A 16,316-nucleotide genomic window follows, 5' to 3' on the forward strand; every position below is an offset into this window, starting at 1 on the left:
TGGCTAAAAACCATGAATCGCTTCTTAAGACATTGTGCTTCAGATTTTTTGAGAAATGTCAAGTACATTTGTGAATCCTGTGATAAGGGAAAGATATCCTCTTCACAATATCTAAAACTTGACCAGCTGTTCTTCAGTGCAATGTTTCTCTTGCATCTCCAATTAGTGTCTGCCAGGAAGAGAGAAAGGAGAGATGATGAGGTGATGCTATGGAAGGATAGTGGTGATTAGAGTCAATGGAACAGTGAATAGTGTTATGAATAAGAATGCCAGATCCAGTTTGCTCTTACATGCGGGATTATAATCTTCATAATTTGCAGGTATGCAAACGACTGTCAACTATTAATTAAAATGTTTACAAAGCTCAATGTATTTGCAAGCTGCAGAATCTATTTAAAAAAGTCAATGTTTTTAAAATGTTAAATGTTTTAAAAGGAGGTTTAAAATCTTTGTTGTTCCATCCAAAACAATAAATAATTCTAGCTAATTTAGGTGATCAAGCACAGAACAAATTATGGATACAACTGGTTGATGAGTGACGGCTGAGAGATGCTGGTTATATATAATCAGAAGAACATTTGCAGAAGTCCGGATTGCATCCCAAACTGTTCCCTTACAAAACTAACCAACGAGATACAGTCTTAATAATTTTAGTAATCAAAATGAATAGTTGATCACTTCTGGAGAAAAGAATAAATATATTGGATGCATAGATTTTTTTTTTTTCCCCCCTGCATATGTATTATGAAATTTGGTGCTCAGGCCCTTAAAGAGCATGAGATGGGGGGTAGGGATGGACCACTCTTCCCCAGTGTTGCCAGTGGTACATATACTGATGGACTGGTATCATCTGAGAGTTTGCTATGAATTCCCTCTGAGTGGTGATGGTCCATTACTAACATTTGTGTATGGCATCATGAATGCAGGCTGCCCTCTTGGACCCAGCCTCCTCCCCTTACTTTTCAAAGGGAAAGTGATGGTGTTACAAAGAAAACTTAAAAGTTTGGCTATGCTCCTGTCTTTACCCACAGTATTTAATACTAGTAAGCAAGCTTTTTTTCCCCCCAGTAATATATTATGTCTGGATTATTGTGTAAACTGGGTTAACAGGAGAAGGAGAAGCTGGAAACTCAACTCAAAAGCCATGTACACTAGATAAAAATGAAACAAAATTGTGCTGGGGATGATTTAGCACTTAGGGTTGATCTCGGCTGAAGCGAGTCCATTTTAGTCTGACAAAGGACAAGAACCACCTATACCAGTTTCGCCCGGGATTATGACTTACATAAATTTCAGAAAGGAAAAGCTTGACTAATTAGACTATCTATCCACTTGTTAATGTGGGATGTGGTTTCAGGATAGAGAACATATATGGTATTAAGTTGATAAGAGATGCCTACTGGCCAATAAAGGCTAAAAGATGGATACACCTGTGGGCTAAATAGCTTGCTCTTGAATGGCGAGCCTTTTTCTTGCGTGCGCCATTTTTCTCAGCAGCGCAGTTGTGAAACGGAAAAAAGAATGTAGTGCCTTTTGGGTTCTTTATACCTTGTCAAGCTTCTTTTAAATAAACTGATATTCTGGCTGTTTGCTGCTTGTTAGGGAAACTGCTGCCCTCTTCTGGTTTAAAAAAAATAATTCAGACGTTTAAATGCATCTTAAAAGCATTCCAGTTTTGATGTGATAATATAATCCAATATGAGACTAATTAAGTCTAAACAACAGTTTTCCCTTAAATGCTACATCAGAAATGGGGATATGCAGCCCTATCTTGGACAAGAGGATCAGATCTAAATGGCATTTAGAAACCTCTGCCTACCCACACTCAATCAAGGGTGAATTGTAATGAGATTCACACAATTTCTTTCTGAAACAATAGCTTTAACCATTGGTTGCATAACCCATGATATCCAGCTGAGCGCCCCCCCTCCCACCACCACAAGTACAAAGTGTTCCACAAAAAACAGCGACAAAAGCCTTTTAGTTCAACTTAAATAATTAAAACAAGATCTGGAGGAACAGTCTGGATGGCGAAATGCTTTTGAGGGTGGTAGCGAGTGGAGAGAAGCAGATAGTTATCCATTTTTGTCTTATTTCATTACCTTCTGAGAGAAGTCGGCATTGTGCAAGGTACTGTGAGTCTCTCGAAAGGCACGGTGCATCCCCATCCTCCATTCACATTCACAGGAATGGAGGGGAGCACAGCATGCTGCAAGACTTAGGCCTCAGCAGCATAGTTAAGAAAAGACAGAGGTTGCTCGGTGTTTAAACGGTGATTTATGCGTCTCGCTCCACATAAAGTTTCAAGTGTTTCTCCGCTGCTCACGATGCTACCCCGAGCTGCTGAAACTCGTGCCACATTTGCAGGCAGGAATGAGGCACAACACTGCAAAAAGAAAGCACGAGTATTTTGGAACCATTACAGGAAGGAAAACAGATTCTTCTTATCCCTCAAGCTACAATGGCTTCACACACAGCAATCGGAGCAGCACAATGCTTCTTTCCGAAAAGTTACCACCAGAGAGCTGGAACCTACTGTATAACTCTTTTCTAGTGTGAGCAGTTCCACTGACTTCAAAGGAATTAGACCCTTAATAGACCCTACTGATGATGATGATCACTGGGTTTTTTTTAGAAAATAAGTCCTTTATGTGCAGCCAATTTTTTTTTAATTGGCCTCCCTCCCCCACCTCTGGATGATTTAAGGCAGTCTGCAGATCCAGCTATCGCATCCCATCCAAGTAGCATCTAGCACCGGTACCATTTGTTTGGCGATTTGGGAACCGGGTGGAATCTGAATACAAATAGGATCGACTGTTCATAGGAGAGATGTGAAGATGAATGGTAGGTGCCTCTTTGACATTTATTTAGAGCTACCTGAGTGAGGGATGTACCTTAGTTTCTTATTTGATGTGTGTGATGTGCTTGTACGCCCTTTGTCATTTGCATCTGTTGTACTGTCAGAGTGGGACAGTTCCTGGTTTAGGTTGTGTTATCAGATCGCTTCATTTATAAAATGCCATTTACAGATCCTAGGGCCAGAACCCCTTATATTATTCCTATTCATGGGGTTTACAATTAAACCCACGCGACCCATTCTGGCAAACTTCTGAGAACCCTGACACTCTGTTTCTGTTTCCTACCTCATTTTGTCTGCTTCCCTATTTGATAACAAGTAAGTTATTTAATAAATATATACAAAAAAGCTACTCTGAGAGATACCTGATAGGATGGTTGCATGCGTATAGCCACAGACCTATCTTCAGTAATATGATTTAGATGCTCAGGTCCATATTTAGCAACAGGTATCTATTATGCCTAACCAAGTTAGCTTCACAGTCCTTTTGCATTAGAGTTGGTAGACTTTTTAAGTATGTAGTGTCATAAAACGATAACTGAAATTCTGCTTTATTCACCAGCTTTTGAACTGCTTCAGTTTTTTTTTTTTTTTTTTTTGAATAATGAAGTTTTGCAAAATGTTGCTCAATATCTGAGACCCATATCTGAAACTTTTTTTACCTACCTTATCCTCCATGTAATTTTTTTTTTTTTTTTATTGCTCGTATACCCTGTAAATATGCATGGGCATTGTCTACAGTTGGTGCAGACATCCATGATCGTATCTGAACCCTGTTTTTTTTCCCCCCAGGAATTCTTTTTGAGGAACAAAACTTAAGAAGAAGGAAAAAAATATAAAAGCAATTCATTGTATTGCTGTTCTCAATTTTCAGGAAAAGATAAAGGTAGCAGACTTAATGCACGCTATGGGAATCAGTAGTTTCCCTTCAAATAACTTGTGAGCATTATAATGATACTCACTATGGTCTGCTGTAGAAACCACTAGTGACCCACCGTTACAGTAGGATATATACGTTGCAGGGCCTTATCTACCTCCTAAATATGGTTATTGGGACTTGAGTGTGCCTCCATCTTTTGACCCCTTATCTAGCATGCACTGTGAAAGAGGCCTCTTGAAAGGTGATTTTCCATCACGGGGTAGCCAAGCCATCTAGTGATTATGAGGAGAAGACCACGGTTCTCTGCCCAGTTGGGTTGCTAACTTGCTATGTAACCTTGATAGAGGTGAGTGGCCACTGTGTGTCCCCTTTTACTCATCTGTATTGAGGGGATTGTCTCAATTTCCATATGTTTGAGGTGGATTCCCATTTTAAAATGTGCCATCCTGTGTGGTGATGGTGTTTGTGACCATGACATCACATGGCTATACCCAAGCGGAGCTTGCATTTAATGTAGAGCTGGGGTTTTTGGCCTCCTGCCATCATTTCAGTGGGCAAAGCAGAAGTCACTTTGATCTATTTGATCACGTAAAATTCTTTTTAGGGACGTCAGCTCATGGTGTTAATAGGGGTTTTATCATGTAAGCTGGAAATAAATTTTAGTGAAGGTTGCCTGTGAAATCTTCCCCCAGCAGGCAAAGTGCAATCTCACCTGCTACCCTGCCGTATTGCCCCCCACCCATCCATAATGAAACGGTTAAATGGCATCCTGATTAGTGACAGGAGATCCTGTTACTAGCCAAGAACTAAGTGAGGTGATTTCTTTTTTTTTTTTTAGATGCTTTGAAAGTCAGGCTCCTTGTACCCCATTGGGAACTGCGGAACAGGCCTTGCAGTTTCAAAGAGCAGGGCTCTCCAAGCTTTCTCACATCTGCTTCTGGTCAGGGTAGGGAAATCCCTGAAAACAGCTTTCATTCCTGTGTTGTCTCGTTACTGCCAGTCCCATGGCATATTTGCAATTTAAAAATGATAAGCTACCTGTGTTTGGACTGGCAACCAAGCTTGGGTGCTTAGGTCTGGGATAGCACGAGGGTTTCAGAGAACTAAGTCAAGCAGTTTTTTTTTATTTTCTTTTTTTAAAAAAAAGAGAGTGAGACTCTGAAATTTGGCTGTAGATCCAGACTAGCATTTATTTTGCCATGGGTCTTGTTTGTCCCTTCTAACAGCCCAAACCTGGATGTTCTTGTTCCAGCCACACCTGTTAATTAATCCTCTAAATAACATACCGGAAAAACAGTATCATGGCTTGTACCGTAACCAGATGCTACTGTGGTGACTTAAGCAGAAGCTGTAGATTTTTCTCTCTCCAATGGAGATGTCCTGTGGGAACAGCCACTGCCCCTGTCCACAGCTATCCTTGTCACCAAGCTGTCCTCCATGTGTGCAACTGCAAGGCTTGCACCATGAGCTTGCATTTGCTACATGAGGAATATAGCAGCAGACAAGGCCAGAGATGAATGTCTGGGGTGCTAGGGAGACTGTGGCTTGCAGGAAATGGGACCTCGGCATATAGCCGCTCTCGGGGAGGGCAAGCGATGAAGACTGGAATGTTCCAGGGCTCAACACAGCCCCAAGCTTTTGCTTGTATTCATTGATTATAGTGGATTGGGGAGATGTAGTCTAATGATTTCCAAACTTGCAGAGAGGTGGGAAGGTAAAACAGGCTAGAGACATGAAAATAACAAGCTTCCCTGGGCAATAGTGACTGCTATTGGATCTCTTTCTATGACTATTCTAACTTACAGCTCGGGTACAAGTTTCCCAGACCTCAGCAGTTGCAGAGCGCAGCTGCTGAGCATTTTACACTCACAAAGACGAGTTCAAGCATGACACCCCGGCTTCAAATTCCAGTCTCGGCATGAAGGTGATCCAATATCCATCGGCACCATCATGCATTCTGCAGCGATTTCAGGATTTGCTTAGGCAGGGTGGCACCTTCTAACTGGGTCCAGGAGAAAAGGGTCCTAGTTTGAACTTCAGATCCCCTCTGCAGACTTGCTTCAGCCAGTTGTGGAGGCCCTGAGCCAAATTCATCTCTGGCGTAACTCCACTAAAGTCAGTGGAATTGCATTAGAGTTGAACTATTGGCTCCTTTTCGGTCTCTGCATTTTGCTGCCTTTGCTCACGTGCCACTGACCTCCTCTCCATAGTTGATAATATCTCAGCTGCTTTTGATGCCAGAGACTTTTCCATTGCAGATTTTACCTGGAACTGCCCTCTTCTACTTTCCCACCTCCTTCACTCTGTGACTCTTTTTCAAAATTTGACTGGAGAATTGTTCTTCCCTGCACCCTTTGTTTGTAGTTAATTTCCCATGAGGTTCATATTTATTATATACCACATATTATAAGTTATCATGTTACTTGGCTAGTATATATTACCTAAGTCTTATTCACAGCCATTTTTAAAGCTTTTGAGTATACTCTCTTTATGAAAAATGTTGTGCTGCAGCCGGCATAAGGACTTGGCTATGGGGTGGAGAAAAGGGAAAGGACTGAAGATAATCCCTTGTTTAGACTCGGGGCATATCCAGATGAGCATGCATGTTTGGTTTATGGTGCCACAGACCCATCTGCGTCCTGCTGTCAAAAAAGCCCAGGCCAACTAAAAGCGGGGTGGAGTGGTGCACGCGGCGGCAGCGTGCCCCAGCTGAAACCAGAGCCTGGCCAGCTGGAGCCATGCTGCACTGCCGACCAGGCTCCGTGCGCCTGGACTGCTGCTGCTGGAGCCCTGGCAAGCCTCCAGGATCCCAGGTAAGGCTGCTGGGGCCAACCCAGGTACTGGCCCCAGCCTCTTTTACCCCAGCTGGAGCAACTCTCCATGTGCCAGCGCACATGTGCAAGGGCGTTCCCCAGGGACAACTCGCAGCGTCACATATTTGTGCTGCTGCTAGTCCCCAGGGAACGCAAGTTTCCACTTGTGGGGATGCACCCCTGGGTGTCTGAGTAGGTGTAAGACTCTCCCCAAAATGTACCTTTCTGCAGATTTGTACCAAGGCTTCAGGGCAACTTGAGAGACTGCTAAGACACGATCTCGATGTGTGTGCTCAAAAGCAGGGGAAATGAGCAGTGCGATTCCAGATAACAACGTTTCGGCTGCAGTGAGATCTGTTAGGAAATGATGACCCAAGAGTCTGGCAAAAAGCTGGCTGCTTAACAGAAGTGAGTTCCTAATGAACCAGGACAGGAGTGTACGGAGTACATCTGGAGATAGAGCAGAATCATAACTTAGTGTCGGGATTGCCTAGCAAGGATGATCTCCTGAGTGGCTTCAACTCTGGCTGCGTCTTCACTGCCAGAAAGTGTGTGCGCCAGAGAGCTATGTCATGTTAGCAGTTGCAGTGTAAAGACTTTGTGGAAATAAAGCATCACGGTGTGTACTTCAGTAGAACTGCCTATACCTTGCCTCCAGCAGGATTTACATTAAACTCAAGGTAACTGTCTTGCTGTTTGGGCAGCATTTTTATTAGACTAGTATGAATCTAGCAGATGCTTAGAGGTTGATATTACAGCTTGAGGCTGAATCACTTCTATGGTCTTAACTATGAGCTGGTGATGGTTTAACCCTTTCAAATCAAAGTGCAGATCTGAGGCCAGTAATAAAACTGTATCTTCACCCCCGGCAAAATGCTCCATTCATATTGCCCAGTGTTGTGTGTGTGCACACATGCTCGTGATGTCCTCCCTCGAGCCCTCTCTCCATTTCCATTTCAAATGTTTGCTGTGAAAAAAATGGATTGGTCACAGATCTTTAACCTGATTAGGGCAGGAAGAGCCAGTCGGCAAGGTTTTCTATTACCTGGCTATACGCTGCACTCAGTACGTCTGTAGGACATCCTTTTGTATCAGCAAATGGTTTTCCACTGCCAGTGGGTGTGGTGGGTGCAAACTTAGGGCAGCTTATTGCCTGGAAGAATGTACTTGAAATGCAAAGGAGAAACAGTAATTCAATAAATCAATTAACTGTAGGGCAATAAATCAAATCAACTTGCAAATCAATTAACTTGTATGTCAGTGATTCCTTCAGTGGCACTAGCAAAGGCATGAAAAAAGGTTTAAGAATAGAAAACTATTGTTCTATGCTTGATACTGTAGATTCTGGGGAGAAATACATTCGTTTTTGAAGGATGGTAGAAAACCATATTTTAAAGTCTAAAAAAAGTCTCACTCTTGATTCCTAGTTTGTCTCAAGTGAAACAAAGGCTGAGCTTTTTTAATAAGGAGTATTCAAACATGAAAGAGTTGTCAGATAAGCCTCTTGCTTGTCACACGCAGCCCTTGCTAGCACCAGACAACAAAGCAGGCACTGAAAACAAGTTGTGTGTGTGTGTGCGTGTGTGCGCGCGCGCATGTTGCTTCATCCTTGACATGCCAACACTCCTGTATTGAGGCAAAAACTTCAAGTAGGAAAACTTTGTTGTTTCCAGGCAAATGGGTTCTTATCCACAACAGAGTCAGTGGTACTTTCAGTGCACATAAACCAGTTTGAAAACAACTGAAACTGGTTTGAGAGAAACTTTGGTGAATGTAGTATCAAACTTAACTGATTTGGGCCAAACTGGTTTATGCAATGTGTGTCCCAGACCACATAGTCTAGGGGAAGTGGGGTGTTGTGTGAGAAACATGGGCTTTTTACACATGCAAGTGCTGCAGCACTGTTTGCTTTGAAAAGCTCACAGCGCTGCAACGCATGCAGTTGTATAAGTGGAGAAACGTGCGTTAGTGCAAAGAAAACGGTGGTGAAGAAAATGGTGGTTAAATTAAAACGCCTCAGAGATGCTTTAGTTCAAAAGCGCACTATTTTATGCACGCTGACGTGTATTTTGGCACTTGTACAACTGCATGTGGCGCAGCACTGTGCACGTCAGCTCATATGTGGCGCAGATGTGATTAATCCGGTCTGCTCCCAAGCGGCAGATCTCCTGGTGCATCGCAGGACAAACAAGGTACATGTATAAATGCCCAGTGTGGTGTTGGGGACTAGAATTAGCCCTCAACATCTACATGCAGGCCTTGAAGTGCAGCTGGAACATAGTGGCCATTGCTGCTTGGGCAGGGCATCCCAGCTTTCACAGGCTCTCACTCAACCGTTTTCATGGGAAGCTTAAATATCACACTGAGGCCCCAGTCTATTTTCCAGCCCAAATGCTCTACTGACACCTGCTCCACTTACGGTTCTTGCCCTGACAGAGCTCTGTAAACTACTTATAAAGTTCAGCAGGACCCCCTAGCGTACAGGGACATAATAGCAAGAAGAGAAATGTGCTGGAAGAATCAAATCTTGTTAAAGAGCTTTATGAGAGTCTACTGGTTGAGGCCTATAGACAATTTAGGGCTTCATACAGCTACAGAAGAAGGCTCCTTGCCCATTAAGGTACTTTGATACCTCAAGGGGGCAGTTGAAAATTAAATTAAACCAAGATGCTCCACTTGAACTCTTCTCAATTCACTAGGTGTTTGGAGCAAGGGATTTTTTTTTTTTGCTTCCAAGTTTATTGCTACTTAGCCTTTACTGAGCATTATTAAGACACCACTCAGGTGTTTCTGGTAGAGAAATGTTTTACTGAATCTTTCTGGACATGGCTGTGCCAAAAATGGGAGGAGATTAAAGGAAAGCATTCCGGGGACGTGTTCAAACGTATCGTATTAATATCTCTGTGCAGCAATCCCTAAGCTCCATCCACCAAAGACTCTCTCCTCGCAGCAGTGACAAATTCCAATCCCAAACAAACTACCTTGGGCATGTCAAATCGTTCAACAAAAATGTCAGAGGTCTATATTGCTTCCAATATGCTTTGACGTTGCTTATGATGTGGCCTCTGGCAAATTCCCAGCAGAAGAAAGTTCAGTTATATTTCTTTCAATTAAAGAATTGGATTTAGCCACTAATCGTGTCGAAGAATGCGCTAAGGGGAGGGGAAGGAAGTGGTGAGTGAGAATACAAGTATTTTGTAGAGGTGCACTTTGGTTTGTCTCTTGCTCTCGACAAGGACTTGGGGGCAGGTTTATGAAAATTCAGATCATCTGGGATAACTGTTGGCTCATGTACAAAGGACCTAGGACAGGGGCATACTTAAATGAAATTTCATCTGCATGGTCGGTCTACTCAACCAAAAACTAAGTGGATCCACACTTAAAAATTGATTTAATCCTGAGTTAGTATGCAGCTGAAAAGATTGACTTGATTTCTGTTTACTAAGACTGTAGCATGATGTAAACCTGTCTAGGAGCTCCTTTTGAGTGCTGCCTTGCACAAATCTCATTTTGTCTTAGAGTGAAAATTTGGTGATGACAAAATACCTGCAAACATCAAGACGCCTTATGCTTCTTTGTGTAAATCTGATTTAACACCACTTAACTTTATATCTTGGGTAATGTCCTTCTAGATGGGCACATCCACTCCTGGATGGCTGTATACCATCCTAATGTGTGGCGATGGGTGCATACATTTCCAGCCACCACTGCCTTCATTGATTTTGTTCATTTATTTGCTCAATAAACTTTTAATACCCCAGACCCTTATCCATGCTCATACTCCAACTGCATACACAGTTCTAGGAGGCTGCTTATCTGTGCATGGCCTGCTGGCATTTGTACATGTTTTTACAATCAAAGCCCAAGACTGGAGAACTCAGGAGGTGACTGAGGGGAAAAGCCTTATTCCTGTGCACTTATGGCAGTAATCTAAAAAGAGCCAGTAGTAGTATCCCCAGGAGTGACAGCTCACCCAGTTGTGTGAGAGCTCCACAAGCTGTCCTCTAACACTGAAGAAACTAAAGCTGAAGCCCAAATGCAAAATACTGTGGGTTTAGGAAGAGAAATGACACATTTCCTTGACAAATGGAAAGTCATATGCGAGCAAACACCACCCTGTTAGCCAGGCCTCTCGCTATCCTTCAGAGTTGCAGCTGCTGCTAATTGTTATTCATTAATAATCAAATGGCCTAAGAAACAAGTTTTGAGATCACAGATTGATTCACTGATCCAGAGGCTTCTGAATTTCTGGTGGCTCATGGCAAAAATGATTCCTTCATTTTACTGAAACAGAGTAATGCTCATCTACAGTCTCCATGACATAGGCATGTGTCTTCTGCCTCTGGCCTTAAGTAAAAAGTACAAGGCTCTGTCTATGCAGGGTCAGGTTTAAAGAGAGCAAAATCTTCTAAGAGCAGTAACAATGCTACTGTGAGGTTGTAGTCTTAGATTATGTCTTAAAATGTGTGCACAAAGCATACACGATGTGCTATTTTTCTCACCGTACAGCATTTCCTCATGCTTTCTAACTTCATTTTTAAATTTGTATTCTGTCAGTGCTGCTTCTTTTATAGATATGGAATACGAATATTTCATCTGGACATTAAGGAGGAGACTTTCACAAGTATTCAGCGCTGGCTGAATAAAATAAAGGTACCTGGTAAAGGCAGACCAATCTTGAGTGCTTTTGTAAATCCTGTGCTTATCATGGGTTTGTTTGTGTGTGCACTAGTGCCCTGTTAGTTATGTGAGAGGCAAGGATTTTGTGGGCAATATCGTTTATTGGACTACCTGCATGGTGAGTTAGACTTAGACTTAGACAAGCTTTCAAATGTGAAGCATTCTTCATCAGGGCTATGAAGAATGCTTTGCATTTGAAAGCTTGATTACAACATCACCCCAACAGTACTCTACTGGATATGTGTTGTGCGTGTGGCAAGTGTGTATGTGTGTGCACATGTATATACATTTCCATTACACCAGCTTACACATACTGTCTTGTTTACACAGACTGGTATTTTCTCTCTAACATTTTCTACCACGTTTTAAGTACTCCATTAGTGCAACTAATATATAGCATCTCGGTGACGGTGATTTTTACAATATAACAGAAACTTAGAAAAGACAGTTTAGAAGCTAAAACAGTTAATGGATCTTTATAGCTCTCTGAAGGTTGTATGCAAAATTGTTTTTTGTCCAGACAATGAGGACTTTGGCATATGTACCAGGGCTTGTCTTTATGAATCAGATAACAGCGCTGCTAGTAGCCTTGCCTTTGAAAATCTGCCATCTATAATCAAAAAGCAGACTATTGAGCACATATATATAATGTCAAGATTTCTGCCCCATTTTCTGTAAGTCCTATGGCATATTGCATATCTTTATATACATTTATAAAAATGAGCACAGTTGGCTTATCCTACAATAGCAAACTTCAGTAGACTTACAAACATTCCTTCTCACGGAGACCAAGAAATAGTACGTAGGTACCATAAATAGACAGTTTTCTTCACATTGTAGAAATACCATTACAGTGGTCACAGTTAAACTAATTATTGCTTCTTACCAGCCTGAGAGAGGTTTTCAAATGGAGAAGATTGCTAAAGCTTTTAATACCTCTCAAGCCAACAGGCAGTTTTGAAATGCACCCAATGTATGTGTACATCTTACAGCATGAACAGGCACTTGCACTTTTATAAGCAAAAGCACTCTAATCAGTTAGCACTTAAATAGATAACATCCATCTGAATGTCTAGGGAGTATGATCCAGAGCACAGGATTAGGAGTTTAATGAACATGTAAATGGTCCCCTTATGTGCTATAGTTACTGTGCCTTAAGTTTAGTCCTTGGTTAACCAAATACTAAATCAATGTGCAGTAACACATGCTACTGCCAGTGCGCAGTAGCACCAGCGCACAGCTATTCAGTAACACTCGCTGTGCAGTACCCTGATATTACTATGCAGTGTGAATTAATGCAGTTTTTGCCCAGCATGCTACTGCGCCATGTTATTAGGCTTCTGCACGGTTAGTAAATGTGTCTAAAGACACAGCTAAGTGATTAGTGCTATTTTACCTAATGCCAGTACAAACAATGGGAATTAGGTGCCTTGGCCTTTTAAAAATCCCATGAGGCATATATTTCCAGTCCATTTAGGGGAACATTATAGTCGCAGGACGTTGGTATGAAGTGAAGGTTGATTTGATGATTATTCCCACTCTTGTGTTGTGGCTATGGGGGAAAAAGGACTAACCTGACCCCAGGATGCACCTGGTAAGGTATTTCAGGTAGTCATAGGGAAGTTCTAATACCACTGTCAGAGGCACTAGTGCAACCTCATCCGTTCAAGGAAGATGGATTCAAGCTGGAAGAGGTTCAGAGAAGGGCTAGTAAGATAATGAAGAAATGATGGACAGTTGAGCTAATGAGAAGAGACTAAAAGAGCTTAGTCTCAAACAAAAGATGAGAGGCTAGATTTGCTTTCTGTTTAACCACATTGTGGGAGGAGACTTAAGAAACTAAGAGAAAATGTTGGAATGAGAATAAAAGGGCATTAATTGTGGCCAGTTTATTTAGGCTGGAAATTATTAGAAGGTTTCTAGCCCTCAAAACAGTGAGCTCCTGGAAGAGCTTTTCAACAGGAGCAGTAGAGGCAAAAAACCTAATTTAAGATGGAGCTTGATAAAGTAATTAAAAATATTCTATTGTGTGGTGGCCTAAGATAGCAAGGGAGCCCTCCTATTTTTATGTCCTTCTCCGGTGCCATCCTCTTGGGGCACAAGCAGGCAAATGCACATCCTAGCTAGGTACAGAGGTTCAAAAAGCCCGAGGTGGATTCACAGTAACTTTTGCAGCTTTTTCTAAGTGCCCGAGATCAGCGTTTCTCAACCTGTGGGTCGCAACCCAAAAGTGGGCCGCAAAACTATATGAAAGGGTTGTGAATGAACTTTAAAAATGGATTCCCCTTTAAAGGAGAAAAAAGTGGGAAATGGTGGCATTTCCCTGGCAGGCTAGCAGCGTTCCAGCCTGCAAGGGACTTCTTGGGACCCCTCCTGCCCCACACGCTGGGGGAATGGAGGGAGGGGCCAAGTGGGTTGGGAGTGGGGGGCACTGGGTCAGGACTGGCCACTGATGTTTACAAATGGGTCCTGGTACAAAAAAGGTTGAGAGCCACTGCTCAAGATGAGTTCAGGAGCAAATAGGACTCGCATTTGCCCTTGGGGAGCAGGGGGCACAGAGGCTGGCAGGTTGGGGACGCTCTTACATGCCTCCCAATGGGCTGCCAGGAAATGCTGAGCCTGGCCAAGGAATTGGCCACCTGTGATTGGCCAGCACGGCCACAGCCCCGCCCTCCATCAGCTGGAATGAAGCCGCCCACCACGTGGGCCCCCCCAGCTATGCTGGCTTGGGTCTGGTGGGGCCGGAGCTGGGGCCAGGGCTGCCCAGCTCTCCGCTGTGCTGGGAACCGGCGGCAGGGAGGGCACGTGCCCAGAGCATGCCAGAACCAGCCCAGGCTAGCACGCCACTCTGCTAGGGGTGTCTGGGATGCTGGAGGACAGCGAAATAAGGTGATTCTCTATGGGGTCTGAGACAGGTTTGATATACTGCTCTAATCTGAACCAGTTAAGGCTAGTACTGCGTCCATCCAGGTATTAGACTGGGTTCCATCATTTTGAAACCAGTCTCTGCATGCTGAACTTCTGTTCTGTTACAGGTTTGCACTGGTTTCTGACAACTTATACACGTTTATGTGAAATGCCTGTACCAAGCCCCTGCGTAGCTTGCACTGGGTGCATCTCCTACCATAGAGTACACTGGGATCAGGAACTCATAGATGTGTGAGATCCTGGGTGTAGTTCACAGGGGAAGCGATGGGCCTTCTCACCTGGCCGTAAGGGAGCAGGTACCAGGTTTTTTGCCTTTTGTAAATAGCCGTAGGCCATGGAACAGGGTGGGCCACCCAGGCCGAGGCCTGACCAACTTTTAACGCGTTAATTTAGCCAGCTATGCAGTTTAAAAAATAGCTATACCGTTTTAACTGGAATGACAGTTGGGCATTTGTGAGTTATATAAATTAACGTGCTAAAAATTGGTCGGACCATGGCCCGGGTGGCCCACTCTGGTCCGCAACATATGTAAATAGCTAACCTGGAATGAACACGGACGGGTGAAATCTAAAGCAATGCCACTTATGCCAGTAGAATAAAATCCCTGATCATTTGAGGGGTAACTGAGAGAAGTTTAGATCATCACCTATCCACTACTTTTTTTAACTCTGATTTAAATGTTTCATCTGTTCATGCCCCTAGACTTTGTGACAATTTACCTGTCATTACAAGTGAAGTATATTGTTATCTGTCATTGTAAAGCATTCTGAGATCATCTGGATAAAAATATACTGTTATTTCATATTTTTATAGTTTATTAATAGCAATGTATGCATAACTAGTCCATTTCTCCATGCATGTTTACAGCTATAAACACGGGCCACGTCCCACTTTGTCTCAATTTAGGAAAGAATCCAACCTCAGGGAAGCACACTTAGCAAGGATTTTAATGCTTCCCTGAATCAGGACTATGCATAATATACATGGGGTGCCTTTTCATGCCCTCTGGGGTAGAGGGAGGAGGACGTGTTTTAATTATGGTGGTTCTCAGGAGCCGCCCTAATTAAAACACTGCATCATCTCATGTATTCAGTGTCCCACATTTCAAAATGGATGTGGGGACACTTTAGCTAAAGCTTGTTCAACAAATTTTAGTTAAAGTGCCCCCGTGGCCATTTTGAAATGCAGGACACTGAATACACGAGATGCCGGACCGTTGTAATTAGAACGCTCCAGCAGACTTGATTCTAATCAGAACGCATCAGAGCATGTGTATAAGGACTTCTTCAGCATGGGTATAAGGACCCATGGTGACTATATAATGGGCAGAAGGTGCTGATGACAGATTGCAAAAGAGCTGCCTTGCCACGTTCCCAAAGTACAGGTACTTACCTGGAAAAGACTAGACATCTGAACATGCCAGATCCCCTTCACACCACATCTTCTACAGCTCTCGAAACCTCTTCTGTAAGCCACTTTCTTTTTCATAATTTGATATGAATCCTTCTGATTGATGCAGGATCTGGCTGCACTTTCCGAACAGCAGCAGATGCTTTTTGTAAGTACTAAATTTTTCTAGAGAGGAGGGGAAAAATATAACTAAGGATTCCTCCCCCTCCCCCCCCCATCTGTGATCCTATCATGTTTGCCTGTAGACAATAGACTTGGAAAAACAAGGCTGTTGGGAAAGGAGGGGGAAGAAAGGACTTCATTGGCTCCTCTAGTGTGGAATGAAAGCAGTCCTGAACTAATGAATAGAAACAAGATGTTTTAACCACCACCTAGAGAGGTTGTTGAGTGGTCATAATCAGTACTCCCTAGGAGGTGGCCAAAAAGTCTCCCCTCTATTCATTAGGTCAGAATAGCATTCTTATAATGTGATCTTTCTTCCTGATCTTCCTTCTGTTTTTAAATGACTCCAGGACTACAAATCCCCTTCTAGTAGTAGCACTATTTATTTTACTATCATGTGTCTGTTAAAATCAGGTTGCAGTCGCTTTTTGAGAGAGGTTGTCATTTCCAATCAAAATGAAATCCAGTGATAACGAAGCACAGGGCCACCACATTTCTTACTGAAACATATACCCTCTGTGCCCTTTCACGCAGGAGTAGTTGGTTCATGCTGTAGCTAACTTAGCTTTTTTTCTGTGCGATGCTT

At 42.9% G+C, this 16,316-nt stretch overlaps 1 protein-coding gene across 1 annotated transcript in view; it reads left to right on the forward strand.

Annotated features, from left to right (window-relative positions):
- Positions 1 to 2,371: 2,371 nt before the first annotated feature.
- SPO11 (SPO11 initiator of meiotic double strand breaks) overlaps positions 2,372 to 16,316 on the forward strand; it is a 218,359-nt gene continuing 204,414 nt past the window's right edge. The window contains exon 1 of the mRNA XM_090020607.1: positions 2,372 to 2,844. The gene's annotated coding sequence lies outside the window, so the exon portion shown is untranslated. The remainder of the gene's footprint in view (positions 2,845 to 16,316) is intronic.

Source organism: Crocodylus siamensis, chromosome 10, assembly GCF_052110815.1.
Source record: "Crocodylus siamensis isolate JL-2025a chromosome 10, ASM5211081v1, whole genome shotgun sequence".
Taxonomy (NCBI): Eukaryota; Metazoa; Chordata; order Crocodylia; family Crocodylidae; genus Crocodylus; species Crocodylus siamensis.